This window comes from Varroa destructor, unplaced genomic scaffold, assembly GCF_002443255.2.
Source record: "Varroa destructor unplaced genomic scaffold, Vdes_3.0 BEIS01000004.1, whole genome shotgun sequence".
Classification (NCBI taxonomy): Eukaryota; Metazoa; Arthropoda; class Arachnida; order Mesostigmata; family Varroidae; genus Varroa; species Varroa destructor.
Genome location: NW_019211457.1, coordinates 672530 through 688135, shown reverse-complemented (window position 1 = coordinate 688135; position 15606 = coordinate 672530). Strand labels below are relative to the sequence as shown.

General features: G+C 41.8%; 1 protein-coding gene across 2 annotated transcripts in view; it reads left to right on the top strand.

Annotated features, from left to right (window-relative positions):
• LOC111250115 (protein zyg-11 homolog B) overlaps positions 1-15606 on the top strand; it is a 159086-nt gene that overhangs the window by 97100 nt on the left and 46380 nt on the right. The window contains exon 1 of one of the 2 annotated variants that reach the window (XM_086988481.1): positions 13464-13606. The exons of the other annotated variant lie outside the window; for it this stretch is intronic. The gene's annotated coding sequence lies outside the window, so the exon portion shown is untranslated. Of the gene's footprint in view, positions 1-13463; positions 13607-15606 lie in introns of those variants that run through there. 2 annotated transcript variants of the gene reach the window in all.

The following is a 15606-nucleotide window of genomic DNA, read 5'->3' as shown; positions in this document are numbered from 1 at the left end:
TTCTGTTTTAGCCAGCGTCCTCGATGTGTTGTCCTGAGTTTCTATAGCTTTGCGTAGGCTTTTCCTATCTGGCATATGTTATTAGCAAGAGTGGGCGTTATTCATTGTGGAACGTCGTAAAAATGTTAACTCGGATGAGTGTAGGGTTATTAAATTAGATTTTGTAAAGTCAACTATCTATATGTGTCAAGCCTCTAACGTATAACTGACTCATTTGCTATATTCAAGGTAACTGTAGTAGCGTAATGTTCCCGCTACATCAGCGACTTGCGGAAAATACTTTTTATCACAACGTAAATCCAACAGACGTACTCAAATTGGAACAACAACCTCGTCTAAAATAGCGGCTGTCTTCTGGGTCGATAGCGAAATCTTAAAATACTCGACCCTCCGACAGTTGGTGACATTTATGAATATTAAATAATTTTACTGAAATGAAAAAAAAAACATCTTTGATGAGTTAGCCCCGTCGACGGACCGAAACGTATCTGATTTTTGCGCTACCTCATTTATCGAGTATGTCCAGTTGATATTTCGGTCACAACACGTTGTATCTGAGCTTCTCCGCGGAATCGGAGTGTCTAGCTTGCGTCTTTCTATTTCATTCTGGAGAACCGTTCTCTGACAAAAATTGCCACTCGCTTGTTGTACTACTATTGTGCCTAATGTTGCCTCCACACAACCCCAGTCAAGGGCACCGCGGTCTCTTACATATACAGATATAATATCAATCATTTATTTGGAAGTTCGTTTCGTGGCGTCTCGTAACAGCAGCCCATAATAGATTCGGAATGATTTTCAATATTCAAACCTGTACATGATCACGTCCGCTGTTGATTGAAAACTTTTGCCCCGATAAATTTCCAAATGCTTCTTTTCATCCAAGAACCGGCCATGTCGTTAACTTCTACAACATTACTTCTGTATAGCACATGCCGAGACACCCTCCGCAAGTCATCCACATATACTGGATCGGGGAAAAGTAGGCTCATAGTGAAAAGAGGCTGAAGAATATAGCTAAAAAAAAAGGTGCAAAGAACCTTAATAGGTTTAGCGGGAACATTTTCCTTTCTTGACATTGAAAATAACCAATTCATAAAAAAATATATCCTTGGTTCAGTTGGCTAAATTTTTAATGGTGTTTGGCGGCGTTACAATGCAATAACGTTTGAATATACGAACTTCTAAGAAAATTTAGCAAACGGGCCGTTTAGGAGAAGTTTCGTGCCAATTTCTGGTTGCAAAAAAAGCGGATTTACAAATGAAGCAATACCAACTGGAGACCTGCTGCCTTTCTAAACAGAAAGCCGGTTTATCCTGTAGGCATATATGTTGATAGGTTTTAAAAAAAAACTATTCACAAACTGAGCGATTAGAGCATTAGTTTTTACTTACATCTAATAAGTATTTAAAATGAAAAATAATTTGCGTAAAATGTGTACCTTCTTCCTACCGTAGATACTCGGAAATTACCACCGTTCTTGGCATTATTTTACTGATTAGGGCGGAATTTTCAAATGTGTTGCTGGTCTCCCCGCGTAGATTTATATTAAAGGTGTCCCTAGGAGAGCAACTCTATTAACCTCAAGTCTGGGAAACAGGCACGGTATTCTACGAAACCTCCTTGTTGCTTGGAAGATTCTCATCACTATACGCTTTTACACTTCTTCGTTCTGTCGGAAATTAAATTTGCTAAAATCCAATACATGGTTGAAATAGGTTCTTACAGTATATTCTACTTATTGAAACCAGCCACTGTGTTATGAAAATAAAGGTATACTTAAGTTTCAGTGTACACATGGTAACCAAAATATGATCGATGCTATTGAGCTCTCTGGTTAACAGTAGAAACTAGTTTTAACACCGCCATTCAATAACTATTTCATGGTTGTTACGTTGAAAGAAAAGCGAAAGATTAACTAAAACGTTGATGATTTATCGCACATTGCTCCATCCAGCAGAACACAGGCTTCAGTAGCATCGTAGAATAGATATCTAAGCTGTTCGACAAGTTTCCCCGTCATCAGAATATCGTTCTTTCAATTGAGCGTCTGGATTTTCAAGCTCCTTTTAGGGCTAAGACAATGGCGCTATGCAATCGTTCGAGAAAATAGTGTCGGCACGAGAAGTGAACGTATCGTGACATACAGAGCTATGGCGGCCTCTGAAGAGAGACACTTCGTCGAAGTGTCGTTACTTCATAACGAGGGTGTCAAAATGGCCAATGGATGTAATTGCTTCGCATCGTGTTGTCGACGCGTTATACTATACGAAACTACTGATAGTCAATGAAAAATGGAACACTATTTTAATTCAAATACCATTTATCATTAAATAGAACTCATACACGTATTACCACTACCCGCTACTTTTGCCACATGGTCGAAACTCATATCCATTATACTCCACTGTGCTCATAAATCATTTCACAGGTGATTACCGTTAATGTGGTCGCCTGCTCTATCGGTAAAAGCAGTTCAGAGGGTTTGCGTTGCATATAAATCTCTGATGACGACGGGGTCTAGGTTCTGGGTCCGGCATAAAGACGTTTCACCGCTACTAGTTATTTTCGTGCAATAATATATCCGCCCATCACAATCACGGCAGATAAGGACACTGCAAAGGGTTTACTGAATCTATTCGCAGGGCCGGGTTTCCACACGGATTGAACTGGCCGAAAAAACAACACCGGAATTTATGTGTGAGCAATCTTGCAAGTTTAAATGAGGAGACGATATGCAAAATGGATAACAATTTGCTACTGTTATGACGTAACGGCTTTAGCTTATACGGGACACCATTGGTGAACCGGTCATGACATCGAGGGCAACACGGGATGGAGAAACTTCGCTGGCTCATAGACAGATTCGACATGGACAGTTTCGTAAACGTAGCATTCCGTAAAACTAAACCGACGACAGCATTTTAACCCCATTTCCACAGAAAAGAAGGATAGTCAAGGCTGAGAGAGTTTGTTCGCAGCTGCTTTACTTAAAACAAAGCAAGAAAAAATCACTTCGTCGGACATCACTCACGCTGTGGTCACTGTTATGCAGCGTATATGGTAATTAATACTTCATGCACTTCGAAACGGATCAGAACCAAAAAAAAAGCATCAATGTTCTTACCTTGAAGAGAGCTTGTCCTAAACTTGTTGCATTGCAGGTTTCGCTGGGCCAGGCAGAAATTGTCATGAGAAACGTTTGCAAGTAAGAGATATATTTGATTAGATGGCTCAGAGTATGCGAAAAGTAGCTCATTGCTAAGTCGGACGGAAAAATTACCAGGCAACAATGTGTGTAGCAGAATGTGTCGAAGTTCGTTATATAGTTAACTATGCACCGTATAGAATTTTACGCTATAACGACAGCAAGCAGATTTTTATACAAGCTTCTTACCACTGTTAGCTATTAACAGTCAAATTATTACCACCCAAGCAGTTGTCGTTTGAGACAGGTCTGAAATTGCATCATGGCAACTGTACGTAAGCACTACTTCAAAAGCTTTCACGGCCGACACCGTTGTTGCTTTTCTTCATTCCGTCAGAGTGGTGAGCTTTTCGAATTTCCTTCAGGTCCTTTATTCTCCTATAGACAGTTTACCAGTATTTATATAAAAGCAAGAGAGATGTCATGACAGTAATACAAGTTCACATCGTATTTTATGGCTGATCTCCGTTTTTCCCTTCTACAAGCCTTATGGAAAGAAGGCCATCAAACCACCGACAGATTGCTGCTTTTCGATAGATCTCTGAACCACTAGAGTTTAGTAGTCGGCAATTAGTAGCCAGGTCGCATCAGGAACCCATTTTCGAATGGCCGGGTTGCCTCGCATGTTCAGAGTTATTAAAGCTGTGACGGTCCGATCTGTCCTTTGCTAACGGCAACAGATCTTAATACGACTAACAGGACAAAAACTTTTGTTCCAGACCACTGCATTGACACGACTGCATATAGAGAATATTCAGAATAAATCCCACATGTATTAAAGGACTTGAGGAGGCAGAAGGAGAGTAAGAACCTAGGAGATCTTCATCCAATCTGTCGGCTGCGGACTTGTTAAAGGCCGACCAGCACGTAATGAATGCAGCCTGTGACTAAATAGGCCGGGCCAATAAACTAAGACGCGTGAAACCCACTTCGCTCAAAACAAGGCGAAGAGAAAAATTACTTTGGCAAACCGGTAGACAACCACCGCGGCTTCAAGGACGTCTACGATAACTCTCAATCCCAGTCCTGACCGCTTCATAAACTGCTTTCGTTAGGATTTTATTTGCCCTACTGCCCACGAACAACTACAATAATGAGGATAACACTCCTTCGTAAAAAAGGGCTCTTAAAACATTGGGGAGAAAAGCGGAACTGAGCAACAACACACCGAAGAGTTGTCCGAGCTATTGCCTGATTAGAACCATGTCTAATAAAAAGAGGTGGGCTATAGGCCTGCTTTATAGATGCATACATAGGCAAAAAAACATAGAGGAAGCAAAAAGAAATACAAACGACATACGAAAAATCTGCCGACGCTCGTTGAGAGGTTCAATTACTGTCCTAATAAGAAAATATGTACATTACAATATGGCACCCGTTTGCTGTAGCGACGGCGAACCTTTTGAGAAGGTCGCTCTATGTATGGCGCAATCGCCATGTATGTTATATGTTCAGCAACACAAAACGTACGAGGCGTAAGCACGCGACGTCAAATACTAGAATAGGACTAGGAAGGGGGGCAAGAGTCAACTACTGGGCAATGATGGTTTTGTGAACGTCATCGAATAAAATAGCGTCCCTCGAGATCACCACCCTGCTAAGATAGGGTGCTAATTTCGAGGTTTAAAATCAAGTAGTTGAATGCATTGTGCAAAATAATTGCATTTGTTAAATTTTGTCTGGATAAATTACTTGATAAAAGAAACACTTTTGAAGAACCCCGACGTAAACATTCAAAGCGTTTACGTGGTGGAAATCTGTAAAATGACAGCAGTAGGACCAGCAGCGGTAATGACAATAACTATAGACAGTTTCAAGTATTTTAGAGACGGCGGCGATTGTCATACACGTTCGTCGTGCAAGAGCTTCCATAAAAGCCGAAATCTGAGTAGAAACCCCGTGTCTTTTTCCTTACTTATTTCTCTGTTCAACAAACACCGCCTTGCCTTGCGAAATGATAAACCACAAACTGGCGACACGACGAAGCGGCAAATTATTTGTGTAATAGATACAATAACGCACGCGAGAGAACGATTTCTATATAGACACACATATATACCCAGGTCTTACTGTCGAATATAATAACGATATGATGATTCGTAAATTAGAGGAAAAGTTGGCAAAGATTAGAGCTGGTTAGCTGGCGTCTTCCGTACTAGCTTTGATAAAATAGTTTTTAATGTTTTCGATGCACATAAAGCAGTGATTTGTTTTTATTTTACACGAACAGATCTCGGCACAGTCTCTCTTTTGGCATTGTACTTTATTATTAAACAAATAAACGTCGATGTACCCGCAGCTTTTCACATAGAGTTTCTATTTAAACGAAATGTTTCGATTTTCTTTTTTTTTTTTTGTTTTTTTTTTGATGGTAACAATAGTTGTCTATGCGTATGTTGTAATATATATGTAAAATGTTCATGTGTGAAACTCTTTTTGCATTAGTTTAGCCTTTGTTTAGCCGATGCTCCATTTAATAGTATGTGATTTTGTCAAATACATAAACTAGAAAGGGTTGAATCAACTCAGTTGGCTCGATCGGTACCAAAAAAACGTTGCTACGCTGTTGCAGCCTACGTTTCCATTGCCGTTGTCATAAACATTAGAATTAAAGCAGACGATTCGAAATTAATCGCCGCCCAAGCTAAGGCCATCAAAAAACGATCCGAGACATAACGATAGGGAAGGGTTACGAAGGAGAAATCACGAAGTTGTATCTTGGCCCAAATCAAGGTGGAGTGACTCAACAGTAATAACAGAGCGGTAATATGCGAGAGCAAAGTGGAATAGTGGCATTAAATAGAGTCTATCAAATGGCTATGGGCGTATTCACAGCATACCACACTGGACGTGCCACGAAAAGTCTGATACGCGATTTTGTTTAGCGACCTATGCAAACAAATGAGAAACAGTATTTGCCCCATGTATATATATAAGCAATAAGCATAAAATTTACGATGTATCGATTAAACGAGTTTACTTCGTTGTACCAGCAAGGTTTGTTCCTTTATGCCGGTTTATAAGCTGTCCGACTCAGTCATCGCGTACTGGCTGATTTTCGTTTTTCATTGCTAGCGCTGTCATCTGTTATCATAAACGTTCTCCGCCTGCTCCCATTCAACTGCTATGGACACGGCAGAAGGACATGCAGCAGGGATAAAGGCTGAAGATCTGCGCCTCTTACAGCTCGCCAATCTCATGCCAGTTTTGTCTTCATCTGGCTATGTACGGCCCCGGCTTTCGAAACATTGCTGACCTGCAGTACACCCAACCCACCGCTTCGTCGAAGTCCGAGGGCAGCTTTTACATATATTGCCTGTTGCTGCTACCCTCAGGTTCGCTGCTGATGTTTTTGATGCCGCTTCAGTTGTTGAAAGAAGATTGGATTGAGTTTCAAGGGCCGCTTCTTATCAGCCTCAACGATGCATCCTGCTTCCTCGTTCCTTCGATTGCCTATTCCCCGCTTTTCATCCTGTGCTTCCTTATCCCTTAGGGAGATAGCTGAGGCTCAGTTACCTGGCTCCCAAAGGTCCCCTAGTTAGATCCCCTTAGAAGTTTGAGTTTCTGTCTGCCTCCATCTGTACGAAACTACTAAAGAGGAATTTCGTCTGCCATCGCTAGCGCTATGCGTTGCTTGCCACAGGCTTTCAACATCAAAGCCAACACAGGAGGCATGCACCCAAACTGTCCGCCGAAGCATCGCACGTAGCTCCACATCGAAGTTCCCATCGAAATTTTTGAGAATATTGGACAAGCTGCGTGGCTCAGCAACTTTGTGCTGTGCTGAGAAATCGTCTTTCAATTTCACTTCGGCCGTTTGTTCGCAGTTCGAGATGCGCCTGTAGCGGCGCGTATTTCGAACTGAGGCAAAACATAAAATTTTTCGAGCACTGGTAATTGAGAACGGCACCAAAAAAAACGCTAGTTAGAGCTTCGTAATCGGATTTCTTAGCTATTTAGGAAACTAGCCAGCGCGGTTCGTACACATAGATCCACGATCGTATCGAATTCTAAAAGTACGACTTTATAACACATGGAGCATTCAACAATAATTCAAAGCGTCTTTGTGATACTACCGGACTATGTATACACTATCTGTTTATCTCTAAAAATGCTCCTTTCTTGTTTGACAGGTCCAAACATGGGTACGCAATTACCGATGAGCTGAAAGAATTAACAGCTTACTCTATACGTGCATGTATTATACATTTCTACTTATGATGTTTGTATAGCCCTTTCATGCAAATAAGTGCAATCCATATGAAAGTACATGGGTGCTACATACATCTAGAGAGCAAACCAAAACAAGGATAGAACGCGACCTACTGACTGTATTCTACAATACCAGCAGATGATTTTCGTTGATTGATGAAAACATCACGCTTCTGTCCTTTGCAAAAGATTCATTTCGCTTTTGCGCCACGATGGTGGATCTCCGATATGCGTATCCGAGTATCGACAGACCAATAGCACAGCCTGGTTTCCTCTGGGAACAGTATTCAACCTTTTACACGCCGCAACACCACTCTTGTGAGACAGAGTTCAGCTTGATTGTAGAATGGGTCATTTTTAACCATCCTATTGTAGCTGCAATTCATTGTCTGCCGGACCCCAGCCAGACATCAAAAATAGCCATCTTGGCCAGAGCGAAACAAACATTATGAGTATTTTACAGAGCCCTCGCGACCTAACCGAATCCCTAATTTTCTCGCACTGGTATTGGTGATAGTATTTCTTGCAGTGGCAGCCTTGTACGTGCGACCACGAATGCCTGGGGATCTAAGCCTTCTAGGTAAACTCTGACTTTCCCGTTGCTGTTCTTTTTCTCCTTTCGTATTCTGAAAGCCGGCGACCAAAACTTGTGATAGTGAGGCATACTCGTAAAAACTGCTTCAAACGAGATCTAAATGAATGTCTCGACGAGGCGTGCCATAGATGAGATTTGCAGCATGTTAGCTAGTACTTCAACGATTGTTGTTGTGCCGTAGTGATATCATGCTTATGATTTTGAGCGTGCGTTGTTCATGGGGTTAGTTAGAAATGGTAATAGGACACTGATAGGATGGGTGTATAGAGTTTAAGACGCAAGGGGAAGCCTGGCCGTCTTTGCAGTAAAAACAGCGCGTGTGACTTCCCAGCCGTTCCTAACCGTTTCGTGTAGAGTAATTAAAAGTTTTTAGATAAGTAGGTTTCCTCAAGCCATATTAAATTAAACTAGATAGTCTGTACTGGATTGAGTCTCTTAGTGAATTTTCTTACGGCAGACCCATGACCTCCGAGTTCGACATACAGATTTTTGCAGCAACTCGCTTAGCATGCCTCTGATTCTTTGACTCATCATGTCGAACCGCGCGGTTGAAGCTCGTCATCATTACTGCCAACTATGGAGAATGTTGGTCATGTTTAGGTTCGTCGTTATATACATTACGCGACAGAGCAGAGCTGATTTGACAGGGCGTTCCTGTTAGATAGCAGTCGAAAAGGTCAGCACCTGGAATCTTTGCTGCTAACGTAGTTCCGTAGGATTGTGTGATATTACCAAATAGCAATTCTTTCCTTCATTGATTTCCCCTTGATAGCATACTAATAATGAGTTTGCACTGTGAACCTAGTAAGCACGTGGTGGTCTAGATTCGAAGCCGGCTTTACCCACGCTTCGTCGCGCTAAAAGCCGATCGTCTGAAGCAGTGCTTAAGAACTCAAGTACCAGACAAAATACTCAAAACAATTATTTATTTATTGCCTCTATCGAATAGCATTCATCGCTCACTCGTCTTCAGCCCCACCTTTCGTTTCGCATCTACATTATACTGATATTTGGTTTGCCCTATTCCAGGTACAGCGCTATTGTCCTTATACATATGCTAAGGAGAGAAGAAAATCATTTTAAAGTGAGGAAAACCGCCCTTAGCGCTAGCTATCTCCATAGGATGTTTTCGTTCACCTGAATTGTACGATATAATACTAGAGTTTACTTGCGATAAAAAACCAAAATGTACAAAGTATAGAGTGACTCCTCGTTGCAGCTGTAATATTTCTACGGCATTGATAAATGCCATAGAATCAGACTTCGTTTTCCTCGGTTCACTGAATGGAAGCGACGCGCGTTCCTTTCAGATTCTAACAATTAGCATTCCTTCCTCCTTCACCGACAGGCCCCAAGTGAAGTGTTGCGGCGTTAGTGGAAAGTCTGGAGGAATAGGCGACTATGGAAACTATGGATGCACGATGTTGCAACCCCTTATGGTAGCTGGCAACTTCACGCCATGACCGCAATCATTATCAACACCGTTATCGTCCTCATCTTACGCCGCTTCATCAACAACAACAAGAGCAAACAACAGGAGCTTTACTTGCCTCAATCGTTTTTACTAGTTACTTTAATGACATTGCAAGTTGACTGACAACGTGCAATGCACCATCCGAACACCGTTGGATTCGGAAAACATTTTGGGATATCCTCTGTACGGATATTTATACTGCGTACATAGCAACGTCAACCACCCGTTAAATGGTCTGCTTTCCGCCATTCTCTTGTCTATATGTGGAGGGCTGGTTTGGTTGACTTACCTCAACCCGGCTGGTCTAACTCGCGTCCCTCGATTACTTGTATAGCCGCACTTACTAGAAATAGACGTAGTATTCATTTGGTGCGGTCGTTGTTATCGTCAGTTAATTAATCAAATTAACGCGCCATACAGCAGCGCCAACAGTCGGTTAGTTGGCAACACCAGCCGAGATCAACAAAGGCCGCTGTGGACGGGCAAAACAGCAGACCGCGGCGATGAGGAAGATGCACTGGTCCTAGCAATGGTGCGTGGAAGGCAGCGGAAACAGCGTGATAGGGACAAAATGAATGTTTCGAACTTTACGTTTGGTGTGATTGCCTTAGTTAAGCACTGCTATCTGAAACAGCCAGGGGCTTCTTTCGGCACAAAACAACCCGTGTGTCTATGCCCGGCATCGAACCTTGACCACCTTATTTGTCCCTAAGTTTGGTAGCAATATATATTGTACTATGTAAATATACATTGTACTATCACGAGATACAGGCTCAATGGGATAGCGCCTATTCAAGCCATTGTGTCGACGTATTATCGAGCGCGCGAGTGTCAAACCACTCGAACCACTGATATAAAACTGAGACCCGATAACAACACTGCTCGATACGTTATGAAAGTGGCCAGCGAGACTTCTATAGAGAAAAAAAAAAAGAACATCAGGGGGAACGAAGGTACAAGAACGAACGACGTTTAATAGAATTTGACATAGCTCAACAGGCGGCATTCGTCGGTTACTCTAAGCCCGCGGTGTTCCCTTAGGTCAGGCACAACAATAAAACGATCTTTGCGTTCCTTTCGTTGTCGGAAGTCTCATAGAGTAATACTTCGGCTTGCGTTCTCTCATTCTCGGTCTCACTTTTGATATTTGTAATCAACGTGTGACGCAAAGTGATACAGTAAGCACTATTGCTGAGATGACGAGAAGTCACATTTGGTAGTAATTGGGGAGAAATAAAACAGTCCTAAGAATGAAACCTAGAACCAAAGTATCATGGACAGAATCCACTCAACGCCAAACGATACCAAAAATAGCAAAACCGATAACTTAACGATAAAGTATTCGGATGAGTTGCCAATCTCCGGTTGGAATTAAGTATATAAGTTACATCTATAGCATAGGACTCCTAGCTAGAACAGTGTCGCCGATTGATCCACTATCTGTTTTCGCCTGATAACCTAGCCACTGAAGACAATCAATGTATCAACGAATGAGGTCAACAAAGTAGCTGTTGAACGACCGTTATCGTCGTCACTAAATCCACTTACGTCTACCGGTGCGAGCCCCAATTTTCTGTTGCTTAAGCACTCGATATAGAAAAGTCGGGTGTGTGTGTGGCCTGATGTTATGGCACAGTAATGAAAGCAATTTGATTACGCCATGGACAGGTCCTTCAGTCGGCTCAAGGTTGGAACCAAGTGAGTTTTAGCACTTCCCGTACCTAAGAAAAATCCGGCAAATGGTTCCAGGAACAAAGATGAAGCTTGGTCGTTGGGACTTACGTAGCAGCTCCTCACTCTCTAATAATATCTCGTAATCATCACATGGGCGTGAATGATTGAGATAATACACTTGTATTTATTAGATATGGCTGTACTATTTTTATCATTGTGAAATCCAACGAACCGTCAGTATGTATAATACATAGAATAGATGAAAAGTCACCGGGTATATATTTTTACTGAAATCTCATTGCACATGTTAAAATGCGTTATTTACAGCACTTCCGATTCTAGCTTGTGCTTATAAAAATCGAGCTCACACAAAAGGTGGATAGACTTACTTCACCAGTCACGATTACGTGCGGGTATGAACGATGCACACGCATCGGCGAGCACATCGCCCGAAAAAAAGGTCTTACAAGGTCATAGTCTTTAGGCTAGAGCAAGATGGTTGGCCCGTTGTTCGCGTTACAGCGGTTACGCGCTTGTATAACAATTACTTTGACCAATATTTCATCTCTCTTAAGCTATTCCTCTTGTTTGCTCAAAGGCAAACGCGGAGCGGTTCTTCCAAGTGTTTTCTATTGAAAGAAACGCCTTATCTACGACGGAGTTTCTCCTCAAAAATAAACATAAATTTCACCACGCCCTAATTTTGCCTATCTGGGCGGCACACTAGGCACAAGCCTTAATTAATTTCCTACTATATGAATAAATACGATGAGGGTATTAAGCGACATTTCGAACATCTATGTCAAATGTCGTTGTAGTATCATAGCAGTGGCCGCGTACGACGAACAAACTATATATACTGCTTCATAAAATTCTGTTTGTTTAGACGCCGCGGTAGTGGGTACACAAGACAGAGTATTCGATTTAAATTAAAAACGTATTGTAAAATAGTGTATCTGGTCCGGCCAGCCATAAAAATAATTATTATTATCACTTCCCACCCTTTGCTTTGTCTACTTGATTTATTTGCCGAGCAATCCCAAACTATACCTTCATATGATTTCCTCTGTTGAGGTTATGATATTAGTCCGCGGTTTTTTTTTATCGCACTCCTTGATCTCTGAAACGCGATTCGTACGAACTAATTCCATAACGAGCTCATCCAGAAGCAACTATTTTAGGCAGGCGATTTGTCCCCTTATCATAGCCAACAAAATAATCGATTTGTTGTCAAATCCTGCGTCCATTAGGTCATTTCGTTTTGAGACTGTCTGATGATCCTTCGTTAACTAGTAGCGAGTAATAGTCCTTCGTAGCGAGTGCCTATACGTTAATTTCCTGCGGCTGGTGGATCCTGCATTGGTTTGTTGAACTTCTGTGCAAATTTAATTTAGGTTTCCATCGGCGAAGAGGGTCTGCTTTTCTTGCATCTCTGAAAGTAACTGTTTCTAATTTCGGTTTGCGGTGAAGTTTTTTACGTTTCCTATTTTTGCCAATCGTTTGGGACCGGAACTTTTCCATTAAAGCGTTGTCTTTCTACTGTTTGTGTTTGGCATGATGAAAATCGTCGGCACTCCTGTTATCGTGGCAAGTCTTACCTCAAAGAATTGTATCTGTATCACATTGTGGCTTGTTCGCGCTGATTATCTTCTGGTTTTGTTCAACGAACCGAGAGACTGCTTTATTCCGACGCCCCACGGTTGACGGTCACAAATTTTTTGTTTGCCGCGTCACGGTACGCTTCAACCAAGTGCTCGATGCTGACCAGCGACATTGCGCTCGCAATTAGCTGATAGCCGTGCGGATGCGTTACAGCTTATTTTTTTTTTCTAAATTATTCACCAATTTTTTAATCTTTATTGAGCACTTTCAGCTGTTTTTTTTTACGTAAACAAGTCTACAAAAACAACCTAAGTATAGCTTCAAGGAGTTATTCCGTTAAAGACTCTAACGGTTTGGGAACACTTTGTCACCTTCGCTGAAATCTAATATTGTTCGAACTCCTCCAGATGTTATGAGCCCAAACAAATACATGTGCCAGTAGTATTCAGTGATTTTTCGAACGATCGATGTGCCTTTATCGTTAAACTTAACATGCTAATGTATAAATATATATAGTAAAATGCTGTTTGATAAGTGCTAAGGGAGATAGAGATAGTAGAGTGATTGTGCCGGCCAAGATTTTGCCTGATACTGTTGTCAACTATTACATATTGCAGTAAATAGGTGTAGCAAGATAATAGGTGGGCAACAAAGGTGGATTTGATTACTAACTTGTTTACTTTGTTGTCTTTTACAGGTAATTATGTTTTCGGTAGCAGCACTAACTTTAATGGACCCACTGTGTCCTGTGTAACTGTGCTTAATCACTAATATCGCTGTTGGTAATTGTCGTGGTAGCATACTGGTGCAAGGTTTATTTACGAAACGGAGAGATACTTGGTAAGGCGACGTAAGTTTGTTTTATGCCCAGTCAAAATGGGCTGTAACATTTGTTAGCATGAAAATACTTCGCTGATTAAGTGTTCTTCTTTGAGGCTAGAAGTTTTTTTTAGAAGAATGTTCTTTCAAGAGCTCACTGTTTAAACACATTCTGGATAAATACATTTATTCTATAATATAATATAAATAAAACGTGTGAATACAACAAACCTGTATATACAAATGATTAGTAGCGAAGTAGACATCGGTTGCTTTCTGGATACATTAACAATTCACTTTTAACTATGAATAGTTCATTCCAAAACAATAGCTGCGTTTTCACTAGCCCATTCCCGAGAGAAGCTAAGCATGTAAGGGAATACGTTCAGCTTTCTCGTTCTCAGAAGATTAATTTAGTATGCAATGATACAAGGCATTATCCCTGGAAGCAAGGTAACCGAACCAAGCGGGCTTGATGGCCTGAAGCCCACACGAAAATGAATTGGGCTTACTCATTATCAATCAGCTTTATTTCTTTTGGGTCTGCTCTCCAGTGGGCGTCCTCTCACACATTATGTCAAACTTAAGCTTCTTGTGCATACAGTATACAACAAGAGGATCGGTCCGGCTTAAGTTGCTTTACCCTCATGTATTTGAGTGTCAGACACAAGTTTTTGCTTTCATATGACTGCGCTAGAAGCAACTGAAAGTGTTTTTTTCTCTTCAGAAATGGTAGAACATATCTGTTTCCTTAGTTTTTTTCTGCATTTGATTTTAGCGTATTTCTGCCTAGGGCAGATATAAGTAGAATCCTGTATTCATACGACATATGTCTCTCAACATCCCTAAGGTTCAGCTCGACCTACTTGCATACACCCGTTTTCTGTTTGCCACATAGATATCCCTTTAAACAATGCAGGCTAGACCACCGTAAGTTCTTTGATAAGCGCCCTATGTGTGCTCCATACCGAAACCTGTTAGGAACATGTAACTTAGGCGTCGAAAGCATCGTGAGGCCCTTTCATTGTCGAGCCTCTTGCTTTTATCACAATAACCCCCGACAATTTTTGGCACCTCGTCTTCGCCGTGCATTTACTAGGTGAGCTTTCGCAAACCAGTCAGGTGTCACCCAAACCAGCAGATATTATAACGTCTTCTCCCTATATCTCGAGGCAACTTGCGGCGTAAGTGCATATAAACACACGAGCCCTGGCTTCTTGCTGTACAGCCGCTTCCGTCCGCTGTTATCCGTACAAAGTGTGTGTTTGTGGATAACATCGACTGGGCTAAAATAGACCCAACCGAACAGCGTTCGGCTGAACGTCAAAGCAGCAAAGACATACTGACTGTCCTTTCGGGACTAAGGTGGCTAGCGTATGGCTAAGGCAGCAGGGCGTTGAAATTGTAATGAGGCGGGTGTCATCCGAGTTGATGTCTGAGAAAAAGAACCAGAACGAACGTAACTTCTGCAAGGTAATGCGATGAAAGCAGATATTAGTTACATCCTCTAGGAAAACTAGGTGTAGCACAGATACAGCTGAGGCACACCCACTACCATCATCTACCGCTTGCTATAAGGTATTCTAAGAGCTTAAGTCCTTGTGGTAGAGGTGGCGGTGCCGGTGCCTGGCGCTCTCTTTTACAACAACATCGTTCTGTTACTAATTGCTAGGCCTGCCAGAAACCCCCGGTTTTGTCAAGACACTGTTATTTTCTATGGTATATACTGCTAACCTGCAAACTTCAGTATGTAACCTTCGTCGTTTCTTCACCAGTCAGCACCATTTACACGATGACTGAGCTTTTTCTGTTCAGCGAAATTAACGGCATTGTGAACCTCATAGGAAACGATCTCGATTCAATAACAGTCGGCCAGCGGGACCTTTATAGTATATTATAACGCTAGCCTTTGTTCTTATGGATTCCTTTGCGGGTCCGCTCATCGTTCTCACAGGACTCAAGAAAAATTCAAGAGATGAACTCATTGTATAGACGTGTCCTACTCGCCGTCGTTGTCACTG